This window comes from Amborella trichopoda, chromosome 7, assembly GCF_054954075.1.
Source record: "Amborella trichopoda isolate Santa Cruz 75 chromosome 7, AtrichopodaSantaCruz75HAP2 v2.0, whole genome shotgun sequence".
NCBI lineage: Eukaryota > Viridiplantae > Streptophyta > Magnoliopsida > Amborellales > Amborellaceae > Amborella > Amborella trichopoda.
In genome coordinates, this window is record NC_142342.1 from 24,863,024 (window position 1) to 24,881,821 (window position 18,798).

The window sequence follows — 18,798 nt, forward strand, 5'->3', positions numbered from 1 at the left end:
TTTCACTAGAAGATGTTGTTTTGATGCCCAAATATCCTCAAATCGATCATTACATCATCAAGATGCATGGACATAAAAATAAATAGATTTCAAACTTTGGAAATAACGTATTTTGTAAAGCAGTTTTGGACCGTACCCCTTCAATATGAAGCCACAGATCTCAACACTATTTGAAGGTAGGCTCTAATTTGATTGTTTAGAGCCTAGGCTCTATACAAACCACACCTCTTAAAATTTAGATCAAAATAATGGCCCTAACATGCTTTTTGAAGATTGTTGCATTTTATATAGATCAGTAATCTAATGCAACGGTTCTATCATAGCATAATGCAACCACACTTCTAGAAACGGTGTTTGTGGCATTTGTATGACCAAAATTTTGTACACACACTCTCTTCATCCCAATAATCAATCCCCAAAAAAAAAAAGTTTGATTTGAACTATAGATGTCAAATGAGACCCCTCCAACAACGAATATAAACCATTCATTTGGTGAATTTCAATATTTTAGCCTTTACAAACTCAAAATTATTTTTGTTTTGTAACATTTTTCATCTAACGATAATTAAGCCATCTAAAAAAGTTAGAAATTCTTTCGGTGGCCTCAATCTAAGCATCTTATCAAAATGAACGGCCTATGTTAATTGGGCTAAAAAAAAGTTACAAGATGCACATATTCTACTACTTGCAATGCCCATACCCATCTCTATTTTAGCTAAAAACTCACTCTCTCTCCCTACATCGCCACCATCCCTCTATTTTACTATCTCGTACCTTTTATCCATCGTAGTATACACACCTCTCTGTTTTTTCTTTCCCCTAGCTATTTCCCCTCAATACACACTGATTCACTGAATTCCATGTTACCACATCTCATTTCATCCACATACGTAATGCAGCAATAAAAAATTATATGTACTTTCAACTAATTTTATATCCATTTTTTTAGAGTAACATATGCACGTTCATCTAATCCCAATGATTGATATTTATGTACTTGTATCCTGTCAGCACCACCTGGAATACATTAAAACATTCAAACTGTTGTTTCAGCTTACAATGCCTTGGTTGGGAAAATATACATATAATCTGCAGGGCCATTTTGGGTATGTTACAATATTGTTTACAACCCTTGAAATGTAATCAATCAAATGTTATCATTTCGATGAATATTTTATTCATCCGGCATGTAATGTACAAGTTTTTGATAAAGAGAGTGTAGATTTTTTTAAGACCAATTGTCACATTGCATATGTACATGCATCCTATCAGCGCCACGTGAAATACATTTAGAATTTCAAAATGTTGTTCCAGGCTTCAAGCACAATGGCTTACAATGCCTTTGTGTGGGAAAATATAAAACGATGCCAATTTACATATAACCTGAAGGTCCATTTTAGGCATGTTACAAAAAAATTTTATAACCAATGAATTGTAATCAAGTGTTACCATTTCGCTGAATACTCGACATTTATGCCCAATTTTTTTATGAGGAGAGTATAGATTTTTTTTAAGACCAAATGTCCCAGTATATATGTACTTGCGTGCTGTCAGCGTCATGTAGAATACATTTAGAAATTCAAATTATTGTTCCAGCACAATGGCCTACAATGCCTTTGGGTGGGCAAACATAAAATGATGCCAATTTACATATAACCTGGAGGGCCGTTTTAGGCATGTTACAAGAAAATTTTATAACCAATGAATTGTAATCAAGTGTTATCATTTCGCGAAAACCCGACATTTAATGCATAATTTTTTATAAGGATAATACATATTTTTTTAAGATCGAATGTCACATTACATATGTACTTTTTTCCTATTAGTGCCATGTGGAATACATTTACAAAGTCAAACTATTGTTCCAGCACAATGGCCTACAATGCCTTTAGGTGGGCAAATATAAAAAGATTCCAATTTACATATAACATGCTGGGCAATTTTAGGCATGTTACAACATTTTTTTTATAACCAATGAATTGTAATCAAGTGTTATCATTTTGATGAATATTTTCATTCACTTGGTATTTCATGTACAATTTCTTGGTAAGGAGAGTATAGATTTTTTAAAGACCAAAGGTCACATTACAATCACTGCACCACCTATAAGTAATGTGTGATATATAATAGAGTGGGAGCAACACAACTCTTCAATGCCACGTGACCGTTAACAAAGTACACCACCTTGGCCCATCTCTCACTCTCTTTATATATGTCTCCATTCTCTCACTATCTCTCTATATATTTCTCCACAATTTAAAATTAGTGATCTTGGCAACTTCCAAATATTGTCATTTTTTAACTTGCATTCTGTCATGCTCCACCTAGTATGCATTACGACTGAGGATAATTTATTTTTTTTGGGGCACAATTTGCTTGAGCAAAAATAAAAAGAATGCATCGTATTGGATCATGCTTGTGAGAGAGGGTTGCCACTATGCAGAGCCATAAGTTACAAATAACTGTGAATACCCAGGGATAATTTGTTTTCCTTGAAAATTCGAAACATAATAAATTTTATCACACTTAAGATATATTATCACGAATAACGTTTATATAATATTGTCATGCAGTCCATTTCACACATCTAATGTAATTATAGTGCATGTCATCGCATCTTTCACGCATATAATGTAAATGTAATACATGTCACCATATTTAATGTACAATAGTTGATATTATTGTAAAATTTGATTTATATAATATTGTCATGTTATCCTATTCACTCATAAGTATTTTATGCATATTAATGCATCTTTATTATTATAATATTATATTCCCTTTGAAGTATGTCCTGCATAATAGTAAAAAAATAATAATTTTGTGATCCCCGATGGAATACAATGTTCCTTAGCATGTACAAAAAAAAACTTATATATATATTTTTAAAATGATAAAATACAAATATACGTTGTTCTTTAATTATATGTGAACTGAAAAAGAAATCAATAATAAACGTTTGATTAAAAAAATTGTTATATAATATGATCTTACAGTTCCACAATTTTTCATATCCTCATGTGCATTTAAAGGTAGTGTGTATTATAGGAGATTCCACTAATCATTATTTAATGTATTTTTGGAAATATTGACCTATGATTTAATGCTGGTGGCGTGTATTAATTTTGGGAAGGAAATTTTTGGGAAATATGGACTCAAGATCATTTAATGTTAGCATTTAATATTTTTTGGAAAATATATTAATGGAAATCTGGATAAGGAAAAATAAGTTTGTGCCCCTGAAGGAGCACAATGCACTTTAAAATTTACAAGGAAAAACGAGGGTTTTTTGCCGATATATAAAAACAATAATAATATTTTGTAAAGTGAAATATAAAATTAATAAAACAGGTTCCACTGAATACATTTTTATATAACGCGGTCTTGCATTTCTTCAACAATATTTCCAGCAATATTTTTGGTATTTGCTGCATTTAATTCCGTTATGTTATTGGATATGCAATCATTCTCTTTTCGGAATTTTCAATTTATTCACTAAAATATTCTATTGATAAGTTTCAATCCTGAGCATTTAACGAACGGCCTGGTTTCTATACGGCCAATCCCGCTTATGTAAAAATGTGGGCTTACAAATAAATATGGATTTTTTGACTTTATTTTGCAGGATATGTAATCTCTATCATGAAGACCATGAATATGAAAAAAAAAAGAGTAAATTTTAAATATTATAATTAATAAATTTGAGTAAAAAAATATTTGGACTGTTAGTTTCCATTGTTTTCATATAGAACGCTTACTTTTTTGGACTGCAAATGTAGCTATTCAATTCAGCCCGCAGTCAACTTTCCTATTTGGACTGCATATGCAGCTTTTTTTTTTTCGGATAAAATATTAATTAGATCTGCTTTAATTAGATCTACTTTATTTATAATATGTGGTTGTGAAATTTGCACGGGTTAATTTCATTATACTCCCTATTATTATTTGTTAATAGGTGAATGTCGTGACTATTTTCTAAATAAATAATATAATCATCATCGCAACTGTAACATACAAATCTCAATAATCTTTCTTTTTTATTATTAAAATATTATATTTTTTTATGAAGTATGTTTTCTTTTTTATTATTAAAATATTATATTCCTTATGAAGTATGTCTTATATAGTTTTGTATAATGGTAAGAACAAAATAATTTTGTGATATCCGAAAGAGTATAATGCTTTTTAGCATGTATAAAGGAAAACCTATAGGTTTTTTTAAAATGGTAAAATATAAAAATATGTTGTTTTTTAATTATTTATGAAGTGAAAAACAAATTAATAATAAAAATTCGATTGAAGACATTGTTATATAACATGGTTTTGCGGTTCCACATTTTTTCTTATCTTTAAGAGCATTTAAAGGTGCCGTGTATTTTGGAAGATTGAACTCAATCGGCATTTAATGTATTAAATGTGAACTCATGATCATTTAATTTTGGCGGTGTGTATTAATGTTGGGAAACATATTTTTTGGGAAATATGGACTCACCATCATTTAAATCTGGCTTTTTCGTATTTTTGGGGAAAGAAATATATTTTTGGAAAGATGTATATACATGATTTTGAATTGCTCACATAAGAAAGAACAAGTTTGTGCTCCTGAATGAGCACAATGCTCTTTAAAATTTACAAGGGAAAGCCAAGTTTTTTGTTAATATATAAAAATAATAATAATATTTTGTTGCATTATTAGATATTAGATATGAAGCAAAATATAAAATTAATAAAGACGGTTTTACTGAATACCTTTTTATATAATATGGCTTGCGGTTCTTCAATAATATTTCTGAACCTATATTTGATATTTGGTCTTAGACGCATTTAATAATGGTGTGTGTTGGTCTTAGACGCATTTAATAACGGTGTGTTAGATATGCAATCATTCTCTTTTTTTGGAAATTTCAATTCATTCATTAAAATATTTTCTTATGCGATTTGATAAGTTTCAAACTTTTGCATTTACAGAATGACCCAGTTTCTATGCGGCCAAGCCCGCATATGTAGAAATACGGACATATAAATAAATGTATTTTTGCTAATGGGTGAAGTTTGTATAAGGTGTCAATCTTATACTATTGAAGCAAAGTGTGCCTCAAACTATGCCAAAAATGTAGTTTCGGTACTACAAAGCCTTGTGACGATATGAAAATCTATTGTTGCCCCCAATTACAAAATTTAAAGTTCTAGAAATAGTGATGATCAAGTAAATCTGTAAACACTTGAAAATCTTGAAAATGGACGATCCAGATAATGTGTTAGAAGATAAATTATTTTTAGGACTAGAAATATCCTTCTCCTTTCTTTTCATGTCAATCAATCTTAATGTTGAGATGATTGGTTTGAGGGTTTTCCAGCATTGGAACAAGCTTCACTAATGGGTAGTTAAAGTGCACTTTACCTATATTGGATAAGATTGAGACCTATATAAACCTTTTCCTTCGCTAATAGGTGAATTGACTCATTATTTTCTAAAAAAATAATATAGTCATCATTGCAACTGTAGCATTTAAATCTCAATGATATTTATTTTTCCATTTTCTTTTTCTTTTAGTGCCTACAAAGGCCACACGAATCAACCATGGCCAAAATTCCCATAGCAAAAAAAAAAAAATTTAATTACACCTGTTAGTCTCTATTTTCATATACAAATTTGGATGCAGCATACATTTTTATCCAACTAATGGCACGGACGATTTTTATACCATCTTATGCTTAATATATTTATAGAATTTCTTAAAAAAAAAAAGTTTTATTGAGAGTCTTTTGATGGGCACACACCGCACACGTTGCTAGAGAGAGTACTGGTGCGGCAAGATGTATGAAGGTGCACTAAGAGTCAAAAATGATTGTGGTTTGTGTCAGAGTACAGGTGATGCTATCGATGAACCACTTTTATCTATGTCCAGTTCAAGGAACATTCCCCCTCCACATCGCAACTCTAATTTTATCTTACAAAGAACATTCCCATTCATGTCACAATTCTCCCTCTATTTTACTCTCTCCTACCCTTTATCCCTCTATTTTTATCTTACAAAGAACATTCTCGTCCACATCACAACTCTCCCTGTATTTTTACTCTCTCCTACCCTTTCTCCCTGAATCCAGCAAACTTAGCCATGCAAACTCCCTGGTATGCCCTTCTCTCTCTCCCACCTCTCTCTCTCTCGCCTCTCTCTCTCTTTGAGCCCCAATGTTCCTCCCTCGAAGCCCCTCTGATTTTTCTCCTATTCTATTTCCACACCATTTAAGCCTAACACATAACACATCAACTGCAAGACTTAAAGTATTTTGTAACCTTGCCGATCCTTTCCATAGCCGCAATGCCACACCCAATTCATCCTAACTCAAGATTTAAAGTCTTTTACAACCTAGTAATGTGTATTTTTCTGCAATCTCTTCTTCTTTTTTTGTTTTTGTTTTCTTTATGCCCCTTTTAATCTTGTAATGTATATTTTTATGAACTCCTATCTCCCTTTTTTTTTTGATATCTTGTTCTTTTTCCTTTGTACTTTCTTTGCATTCTGTTAATATTTATGTTTTTTGGTTATTCTTCCTTGTGCAAGGTTGATGACTTGTTTTTATTTATTTTCAGAGCTCAAAACTTCAAATCTTAGTTATTTACACAGTTAGCTATTATACAGGTGGGTTGTGTCTTCTTGCTTATGGTGTCTTCTTGCTTATATTGGTTACCAAAAGCGATCTATACATTTTCACTATTTGTTGCAAATGTACACAGGTCACATAGCCCTTGTGAAAGGAGTTATCTTCAGAAATCTTCATAGTGGTGCTTGCCATATCTAGGATTCCAGATTGCATCATTACATCATTAAAATACGTGTTTCAGCAGTTTATTTTTGTAGCCATCGAAGAACTGCGGTGGTGTCTTGACACTGGAGCCCATAGCCTTTTTGAACTGAATTCTCATTCCAAGTGCCATATATCTAACAACAAGATGTCCATTTGAACTTTAACATGTTTTTCCTTTCCCAATAACCTTTTGAAAGATATGATTCCAATATCTTTTTGATTCAGCTGTGTTTGTCAAACCGGCCAGTTTTGTTGCTAACCGGATTGGTGTGAATTGAAATGGTTGTTCAATTCCTAACTGGCGGTTCGATTCTTAACCAGTGTACCGGTTGTGATTTGAAAGGTGGATTTTCATGCTTTTTGAAAGTTATGCCATTTCATCTATATCGTCCTCAATAGACAATGGGTTTTTATGAACTTTGAGGGGTTTAATCCTAATCTAATTATCTACCGTTTTTTATGAACTTTGAGGGGTTTAGTCCTAATCTAATCATCTACCGTATGCTTCTTTCAATTTGTACAAAAACCATTATTGGGGGTTGATTTTGGGTCGAAAAGCTGCTCCTCGAACGCTTTATGTTCGATCCAAAAAAAAAGAATTTGCATCGATTGTTTTGTCGTTGTTTATCAAATTGATTTGTATTTTTTGAACATCAAGGATTCGTCTGTCACATAATATAGCTATGATTATTTATTATTGAGTAAATATTTTTATATGAATTTTTTTCTTGCTGTATTTCACATATATGAAATTTTCAGGATTTTTTCCATTGAATTAAAATACCAAATAATTTTATTTTTTGATTTTGTGTATTTGAAAGGATGATCAAGGCCTTTACAGTGCTTGTGTATGGATTTGTTCGATTATTCGAACATTGAGGGTCGTTTCTTGCTTGAAATGTTGCTTAATTTTAGAAGTTCATGAGAAATCAATTTTTCAAAAAAACTTGCTTATTAAAAAATTATTTTTTATGAATATGGTAAGTTTTTTTGCTAAAGCACGTTGTCCCAGAAAAAAAAAAATTTGCCGGTAAGTTGAAACTGAAAATTATTTATTATATAACCATAGACCTGCGTACTCAATTCTAGAGCCTCCAGACCTGCGAAACCTGAAAAAATTCTCGTCAAAATAGCTGATCCACGCTTAAGTCCTTATAACTCCATCTCCCTCATCAAATTTAAAGCACTAAGAACTTTTGTTGTTTTCCAAAAGCTAGCAATTATAGCACCCCAAGCTGTTAAATCCTTTGACTGAATTTATGTTGAAATTATCATGGTTTCCTCGAACTTTCAACTATTGGACTGCATGGTCAGAGCAGTATTCAGTTCACTCCTGAGCTCTAAGTAACCCATTTAATTACAGGCGGATAATGCATTAGATTGATAGACTATAATAATTTTGCTTTGCCCCACTAAATTTCATTCAATGCCTTTCTGCCAAGTTCATTATAAATACACAAAGAAATCATGGATCCCCATGAAGCCAATTCTTTTAGAGCAGTTCCATTGGAAACAAGCCATGAATGCTCCATCTGATAAAATTTTCCATACAATTTTAGGAGAGAGAGAGACAGACAGAGAGAGAGAGACCTCAAATTTTAGAAGTTTCAGAGAAATATTGCTTGAAATGTTGCACGCACATTCTTGCCTGAAATTTTCCATACATTCTTGCTTGAAATGGGCACCCAGTTCTATTCTTGATTGAAATGTTGCTTAATTTTAGAAGTTTATGAGATATCAAATTTTCAGAAAAAATTATTTTGCTCAATAAAATTATTATTTTTTATGAATATGGATAGTGTTTTTCTATTTTCCTTTTTGAAATAATTTTTTTGAGGAAATTATTTTTTTGGCAATAAATATATTGTTTTCATTAATATGACAAAACCTAGATGTATTCGCGTCTCTCTCTCTTGTTACACTCACATCTTGTACACTAAATATCTGAAGTGCCTATTTATATTGGGGAATTCCATTTGTGGTAAGCTAGGAATTTTTCAATGGACATGTAAATGTTAGTGGATAATGTTAGTGGATCAATTTCTTATCCATTGTTTTTAATTGTGATTAGCAGTATAAAGTATTGTAAGACTTGAAACTGGACAGCGTAAATATATAAACTGGAGTGCGTGAATATGTGTGCTTATATTTTTTTGTAATAGGCAAAGAGTAATGTAATGTTTTTGCAACACCTGAATATCTTGTGTGCGTATTTACAGTTTTACACTGGAGTAATACATTTTTGGTAAAAATTGATGGATCAATTTCTTTTTCTTTGTTTCTAATTGCGATTAACAATATTTTGGAGTGTTGTAAAACTTGAAACAGGAATGTGTAAACATATATGCGTGCTTATCTTTTTTAGCAAAAAGCATAGACTAATGTAATGTTTCTGCAACACCTAAATATCTAGAGTGCCTATTTACACAGGGGAATTCCATTTGTGGTAAGCTATGAATTTTTAAATGGACATGTAAATGTTGGTGGATCGATTTCTTATCCATTGTATCTAATTGTGATTAGCAATATAAAGTGTTGTAAGACTTGAAACTGGATAGCGTAAATATATAAAACTAGGGGTGTAAATATATATGTGCTTATATGTTTTGTAATAAGCATAGACTAATGTAATGTTTTTGCAACACCTGAATATCTTGTGTGCGTTTTTACAGTTTTACACTAGGGTAATACATTTGTGGTAATGTGTTGTAAACTTATTATTAGATTTCACTCTAGGAAACAGAAAGATACATGCGACCTGCTTAGCTAACTTATGTGTCTTCTTGCTTGAAGGATATGGCTGCTCAAATGGTTACAATTTGGGAGGTTCAAAAGCATGAAATTTTTCTTCAAGATGCAAATCCTCTCTAGGAATTGCTTCCTGGAACTTTGACGAAGATCCTATCTGAATGGGAAATGCAGGTTAATTGGGGTCATCTATCTATGAAGATCCCGTTCAAAGCTACTATCCCACAACATCTTCCTCGAGGTCTCGTGTTGGCCTCCTCCCATTGCCTCCCTCCCATATTGGTCACTGAATCATCTTCCAAAGAAGAAGACCTATCTCCTAGGTCTCGTAATTGGTCGCAAAAGCCATATAGGAGGATGGAGGCCATGGAAAAGACGGATAAAATGCTTAAATCCATGAAAGTCGAATACACGAGGGAGATAGTTGTGGTGGACGAAGCTATTCCAATCTTAGACTTGAACCAAAACCAAGCTCTCAAAAGGAGGCCTCGAAGGAGAGAAGTCCAAAGATTACTTGCGGAATTCTCTTATGACCCCCTATCTGCTGGTCCTCCGAGGTCACCAGGGGTGGGAAAGAAATTCTACATGCACTGATGATCTCACCTTGAACATCAGGGGTCTTGGGGATTCTTGGAAGAAGAGCTCTTTCATATGATTATTGGGGCTTCCAAACCCCGCATCATGCTTCTTCTAGAATCCCACTTGTCTTCCCCTAATGTGATGGATGTGTGGAGTTTTTCTTCTTTCTTTGGGTGCCTTGGTGGTTTGCGGTGGCCTTTCATGTCCCTTGTGGTTTTATTTGATATTTTCAAATCGTGCCATTCATGAAGTTTGTATTTTGGGGACCATTTTGTATTGGTCAAAAAGTTAGGCATTGAACTTTATATACATATATGTTTAATTTGGATGATTAGTGTGTAACCTTATATATATATATATATATATATATATATATATATATATATATATATATATATATATAATCCAAGCATTCTACACTGACCTTTTTGATACATATATGAATTATGCACTGAACATTTTGATGCATATATGTCTACTAGTTTGGATTTTTTCACCTTATTTCAATTCTCTTGAATCTTGATTACTGAGTTCAATCTCTCTCTCTATGGCTTGGAGATTATATTTGTTGAGGTGATTTATTGATTGATACGAATTCATTTTTTGACATAGTGAGTTGTTTGTGCTTTTATGTATGTTTTTATTTTTTTGCAAACTATTTTAAAAGAGTAATGATCTTATGAGACCCTCTCCTATCCAAGTGTATGCGACCCCACCTCATGGCCATAGGATCCACAACCACATCTCGAGAAAGGTTGGCACTAATCACCCGGTTAACCCATAAAGAGAAGCTTTCTCGTGGAGGAGCAGATACTTTTTTTACCAGATAGTAGCTTGCCTTCTCTCTTGCTAAATCCTTTCCTTTACAAACCTCCTCTTTTTCCATCCTTGTCTTTGGTTTTCTATGTACATCCCTTCGAATCTCTCTCTCTCTCTCTCTCTCTCGACATATTCCCTTCTTAAAAACCCACCAAAACAAAAATCTATCAGTTTCATAGATGGAAACTCCGACATGGACAACACTGATGGTGTTCCATGGCCCAAAATCTTGACGAGGTGCAAGAAAACTAGGCACCCCATCTAAAATCAAAAGAAAATTCCCAAAAGTTCAATGATACTTCATTTTAAGGCACCTTTTTCCATCGCTCATGTTCATTCCTACAACTTTGAAGGTCTATGATGTCAGTCCTGTAATTTTATTGGCGATTTTTGTTGCAATTTTGACAAATTTTTCAGAGCAATTTATCCTTAAATTATGAGTGCGGTCTTTCTACTTGAAATGGATTAACGGGGAATCATGTTACGACCCCACCCTCTGACCTCTACAGTACATGCTTGAGGGTGACTGAGGTCGGAAATGTGATCGGACGTAGTGAATGCCACTCATGAGGGAGTGTGCTCAACTCCTTAGAGAGCGGTAATCAAAGTAAACCACGAAAATAAAGCAAAACTCCAAACACATGCATAACAAAAACTGAACCAACTGAAACCAAACTATATACAAAAGCTCCATGTATTACAATTCTGTCCATGTCACTAAAGGCCCAAAAACAATACATTTACATGTGCTCAAAATAAACACGAACTATATGGCTACCGCTAGCCAAAACATACAATCAAAAGAAGTTCCTTGTCAGGTGCGGGTCTTCAGCAGTTAGTCGTGATCACCCAACCTTCCGTCCTTGACCTGTGAGCTATTATTCTACATAGATGAAAGTAAGTGGAATGAGCTATAAAGCCCAATAAGTAGATCACGGTACCATGATTTCCAACCTATATCAGAATGTCATGCATGGTTTATAGTGAAACAGTAACAAATCAAATCAATCATATATGAAATGATGCAGCGGTCATTCAAATCATTTACCATACAAATCTTGGCAATTAACATAATAAGGTGAATAACAACCATTACCACTAACTCACTCCTTAATTGGCCTACTCCCGAAGTAGAAGCCCTATTCATCAGGCCACGACAATCTAATTGCTTATGACTTCTGTCCATTACTCAAGAGGGAAGATAATGACAAATGGGTGTCCCACTTCGTAGTACCTTCATACACACACACACATAGTCCCCAGTGCGCTTTGAGGCTTCTGATAGGTTATTGGCATTGCAAGACACTTACCTCTCTTTGCATCTCCACTAGAGGGCGCTACACTACCGAAGGGGGTCATAGTGGATAGTGCCCATATATATCTTGGGGGGCGTGACCCTCCCAGATTCATATCACATCCTAGCTCCCTTCCTATTATCGAGAGTCAAGGAAAGATTTCATTGTGGGGCAAGTTCATGCTCCTACATCATATCTCATTGTGGTGCAAGTCTATGCTCCCACATCATATCTCATTGTGGTGCAAGTCCATGCTACCACATCAAATCTCATCGTAGTGCAAGTCTATGCTCCCACATTACATCTCATCGTAGTACAAGTCCAAGCTCCCACATCACATATCATTGTGGTGCAAGTCCATGCTTCCACATCACATTCACATCTCATCGTGCGGTAAGTCCATGCTCACGCGTCACATTCTAATGCACTCCTATCATGGCTGAACAAAGCATGCCGAGGGATCACATAGCTGACCTTGCAGGTCTTATCACATAGCACTTATTACAATCATATCGTATCACATCACATTACTAATGGATGACCTACTGCATAGTGCTTCGTATATCATTACTTATCATATCAAAGCACATCACACTATCAATGGATGACTCATTGCATAGTGCTCATATCAAATTACTCATCATATCAAAGTAGGATTTCATTAAATGACAGAGCATGTATTTATTCCATAACAGAACCAATGTTCCTTTTATAACAGAGCAGGTGTACATTTCATAACGGAGCGACAAAGCATATTTCAATAGTATGCGTTCTTATCAGAGCACAATACAGTCATACAATACGCTCAAAGCATGCTGATTAATCACATATCACTTAGTGCTTATCACACCCTTGCTCATTAAACCTTACATAAGTATTAATCATTTCATAAACATTTACTAGTTCATAAGCATTCATTATCTTATAAGCATACATCATCTCATAAACATCCACTAGGTCATAAGCATTCATTATCTTATAAGCATTCCTCCTCTCATAAACATTCACTAATTCATAAGTTTGCATTATCTCATATGCATTCATCATCTCATAAACATTCACTAATTCATAAGCATTCATTATCGCATAAGAATTCATTGGTTCATCAACATGTCTTATCACAACCCTGTTTATTCAATATCACATAAACATTCATCATTTCATTAGCATTCATCATTTCGGCAACACATACCCAATAATTCATAGAATAGGAGACACTTTAGTGTGACAGTCCCTCAGACAATCTAATATAACCTCCAATCCGTCAGAAATTTCAACATGGCCCCGAAGCTATTTTTTAATTAGACACACACATATTTTATTTAAAACTGGTTTGAGGTCATTTGGGCACCGTTTGGTCGGTAAACAGTCCAATACAAGTAAAGCAACAATTCTGGAAATTCACTACAGCCTATAACTGTGACATACGCATGCATATAGGGGCATATTTCTCAAACCATTATGAATTCAATCATGGCTCCAAAACTAACTTTGAGATTGACACAATCGTCGTTCACTTAAAAGTAGTTTGAAGTCATTTGAATACCATTTGATTGATAAAAATCTCATAGCAGTAGAAGTGAATTTCTGAATTCTAGTAAAGTCTTGCTAACAGTGATAGATCCCTCTTATTAGGGGCATAATTTTCAGTCTAGAGGGTCTGTCGAGATGATTTCAACAAGAAACTTTAAGTAAACACATAGATATTTCAAATGGCAGTAGTTTGAAAGCAATTAGACTCCTTTTCCTTATTCAAAATCTCAAAACAACAGGAGTAACAGTTCTGAAATTTACTAAAACCTGCTAACAGTGACATGCTTTCAAAATTTGAATCATAGCTTTCTAATTATACATAATATGGACTAGATTTAAACATAAAAATCATAGTATACAAATGAGTATTTTAAATGGAGGTGATTTGGTGTCATTTGTTAGGCCAACAGAGTACTACAAAAACATGAAACTTCCATGAAATTTCATAGTGTAAATATGGAACCTCTCAAATAACAATCAATTACCCCCAATTTAGGTTAGACATTACTATGAAACCTTTACATCTTATACTAGACGCATATGAGCACTAATTCAGAGCTTCTCATGATCAACAATAGTAATTTAAGTGCTTATTTTATTGTGGAATTGAAGGCCTAATTTCCAGGAAAGCAGAGCATATGTGCACCCTTTTCTTTTCATAATTCATGGAAATACATGCTTAAATCTCATGCTCTCATCCTTAAGAATCATTCTTTCATAACTAAAAGCTTTCAAGGTGTGATCCACTTACATTGTATGTGGAATGGTGCTTTCAATATCCCACAAACAGTCCACCTCCTCTTCACTCTAAGTTCTCCCACAAGGCTTAAAGGGGGCTAGAGTTTGGTGTTTCAAGAGGGAAGAATGGGTTCAAAACATGAAGCAAAAGGGAGAGAAGGGGCTTTTGTACTCTCTCACATGGGAGGTGGCATCCTCCGCTTGCCATGTGGCAACCTTAGTGTCATGAAGCTTCACAAGTGGCAAGGTGGCAGCATGTAGCAGGCAGGTGGCAACCATGGGCCATGCACAGGCTCGGCGGCATTGCGCATGGTGGCACTCTTTTCTGCTTCTTTCTCTTATCGTCGCACGCACTCCTCAACACGCACTTTGTCTTCTTCTCTCTCTTCTTACTGTCGTGCACACTCCACCGCGTGTGTCTTTCTCTCTTCTTACAGCCGTGTGCAGTCCACCGTGTGCGTCTATCTCTCTTCTTAGTGTCGCACGCACTCTGCCGTGCGCCCCTCTATCTCTTCTTACTGTCCCGCGCACTCCGTCGCACGCTCTATCTGGCCAGGAAAGTCTGGGTCGTTACATCATGCGCCCCTTAAATAGGATTTTGTCTTCAAAATCTTACATATGTTAATCATCTAAATAGGGGTTTAACACGAGCATTATTCTCCCAAATAATCTACTAAGACATGAGCACACAACCAACCTATGCCCAGGAGGGTGTCAAAAACCCTAAACATCCAAAAGAATCAAGTTTGTGGACAAGACTCTACCTCCCAATCGTATCTTGCTGTACCTAAACTCTGTACAACTCATCAAAGAGTCCCCCAAAAGGTGTGCACAATCTAAGGTATGATCAAGAGGTGCAGATTCAATACTTATGCAACATCAAAATGTGACGTTATAACAAAGTAGGAAGGCAATTAGGGTCAAACAAAATTCTAGTTTTCTCTTATCACAAACAAAGAGCTTACCTCAGGTCACTGAGGTAGACGCCTTAGCCTCCTGTTCCATTTGTGCAAACACCTAACCTTGAGTCCACGGTCTATCCTCTGGCTTCTTTGCAGGGACAGTCTTTGATTAAGTGGTCGAGTTTGTCACATCTAAAACACACTCTCGGCCTTTTATGGCACTCAACTGCAGAGTGGTTGTTCAGCTCCAATATGAGCAGGTCGGGCACTGGCTCTCCCTCACATCCCCTGGGAAAGTCTTATGGGTTTTCACATTCCCCTGATTAATCTCCCTCCTAAAATCTCTCCTAAGAGCAGGTCGATTCTTTCTCCCTTCCTTCCTCAACCGGAACTCCTCACAATCGTTCTCAATCTTCAAGGCTAGGTTTACTAATGGGGAGAATGCTTTAAGATTGACTGACATCACTCTCCCTTGGATATCTGACCTGAGACCCCTTTCAAATTTTCTCGCCTTATGTGCCTCTGTATTGATGATATGTGATGCGTAGCGGGAGAGCTTTGCAAATTTAGCTGCATAATATTTCACTAACAATTTTCCTTGCTGCAGCTCAATAAATTCTACCTTTTTTCTTTCTAAGACAGAATCTGATAAGTACTTTTAATTAAATGCTGATAGAAAACTTCTCCAGGTTTCCTCAGTTCCTGTCTCTTCCTAGAATTGCCTCACTGAGCTCAACAAGTGCTTGGAATCTCCTTCCAACATAAAGGTCCCCAGTTTAACCTACTCATCGGAACAATGTAACACTTCAAATATCGTCTTTACTTGCCTCCTGCATCTTTCAGCTTTTTCCACTCATCCATGTCTCGAGAAGGGGCAAGCCTCCAAAACTTTTCAATCAACCCACTGCCATCTTGGTCTGGGGTGGAGGTAGCTAAGGTCAGCAAGCAATCCTTCATAATTTGGGTCATGGCCCCGAGCATCGTAAAGAATTCCCCAAAGGTAACCGTGTTTCCCTTACTCATGCTTGAAGTGTTGTTACAAGTCCTCGGCATCTTAATCTAAAACAGGAACACCCAGAGGCTAGTTACTAACCTATCCAAACACCCTAAAGACTCCTCTAAGACTCTCTCGACCAAAGATCCTATCATGACTGCTCTGATGTGATAGGTGTCATGACCCCACCTTCTGACCCCTACCATACATGTCGGAGGGTGGAAACATGACCGGAGGTAGCAAATGCCACCTAGGTGGGAGTGCGCTCAACGCCTTAGAAAGCGATAATCAAAGCAAACCACGAAACTAAAACAAAACTCAAAACACATGCATGACAAAAACTGAACCAACTGAAACCAAACTATATACAAAAGCTCAAAGTATAACAATTGTGTCCATGGAACTAAAGGGCAAAAAACAATACATTTACATGTCCTCAAAATAAACACGAACTATATGGCTACTGCCAACCAAAACATACAATCAAAAGAAGTTCCTTGTCAGGTGTCGGTCTTCAGCAGCTAGTCACGATCACTCAGTCGTTTGTCCTTGACATGCGATCTATTACTCTACATAGATGAAAGTAAGTGGAATGAGCTATAAAGCCTAGTAAGTAGATCACGGTTCCATGCTTTCCAACCTATGTATATCATTTTACAATAATGTACAAGGCTCTACATCGTTCTTATAAAACATGAGTCATGTGCCTTAATCATATCTATCAGAATGTCGTGCATGGTTCATAGTGAAACAATAACAAATAAAATCAATCATATATGAAATGAGGCAGGGGTCATTCAAATCATTCAACCACACAAGCCAATTAACATAATAACGTGAATAACAACCATTACAACTAACTCACTCCTTAATTCGCCTACTCCCGAAGTAGAAGCTCTATTCATCAGGCCAAGCCAATCCCATTGCTTATAGCTTCTACCATTACTCAGGAGGGAAGACAATGACAAATGGGCGTCCCACTTCGTAATGCCTTCACACACGCACACACACAGTCCCTAGCGCGCTTTGGGTCTTTTGATAGGCTCTTGCCCTTGTAAGACGTGGCCTTCTCTTTGTATATCTGCTAGAGGGCTCAACACTACCAAAAGGGTCCCATTGGGTTGTGCCCATATGTATCTTGGGGGACGCAACCCTTCCAGATTCATATCACATCCTATCTCCCTTCCTACCATTGGGAGTCAAAGGAAAGATTTCATCGTGGTGCAAGTCCATGCTCCCACATCATATCTCATTATGGTACAAGTCCATGCTCCCACATCACATCTCTTCCTTGTGCAAGTCCATGCTCTCACATCACATCTCACAGTGGGGCAAGGCCATGCACCCACATCACGTCTCACCTTGGTGCAAGTCCGTGCTCCCACATCACATCTCATCATGGTGCAAGTCCATGCTCCCACATCACATTCACATCTCATCATGCGGCAAGTCCATGCTCACATGTCACATTCTCATGCACTCATATCATGGTTGAATAAAGCATGCCAAGGGATCACATAGCTGACCACGCTGGTCTTATCACATAGCACTTATCACAATCATATCATATCACATTACACTATCAATGGATGACACATTGCATGGTGCTTCGTATCACATTACCCATCATTTCAAAGCACAACACACTATCAATGGATGACCCACTGCACAGTGCTTCATAAAAGATTACTCATCATATCAAAGAAGGTTTCCATTTCATGACAAAGCACATATTTATTTCATTAGAGAACCAGTGTTCTTTTTATAACATACCAGGTGTTCATTTCATAACGGAGCGATAGAGCATATTTCAATATTATGCATTCTTATCAGAGCATAATACAGTCATGCAATACGCTCAAAGCATGCCAATGAATCACATATCACTTAGCTCTTATCACGTCCTTGCTCATTAAACCTTACATAAGTATTCATCATTTCATAAATATTCACTAGTTCATAAGCATTCATTACCTCATAAGCATTCATCATCTCATAAACATTCACTAGTTCATAAGCATTCATCATCTCATAAGCATTCATCATCTCATAAACATTTACGAGTTCATGAGCATTCATTATCTCATAAGCATTCATTTTCTCATAAACATTCACTAATTCATAAGCATTTATTATCTCATAAGCATTCATTGGTTCATCAGCACGTATTATCACAACCCTATTTATTCAATATCACATAGACAGTCATCATTTTATAAGCATCGGTCATGCCCAATAATTCATCGAATAGGAGAAACTTTAGTGTGATAGTTCCTCAGACAATCTAATATAACTTCCAATCCATAGGAAATTTCAACATGGCCTTAGAGCCATTTTTGAATTAGACACATACATATTTTATTTAAAACTGGTTTGAGGT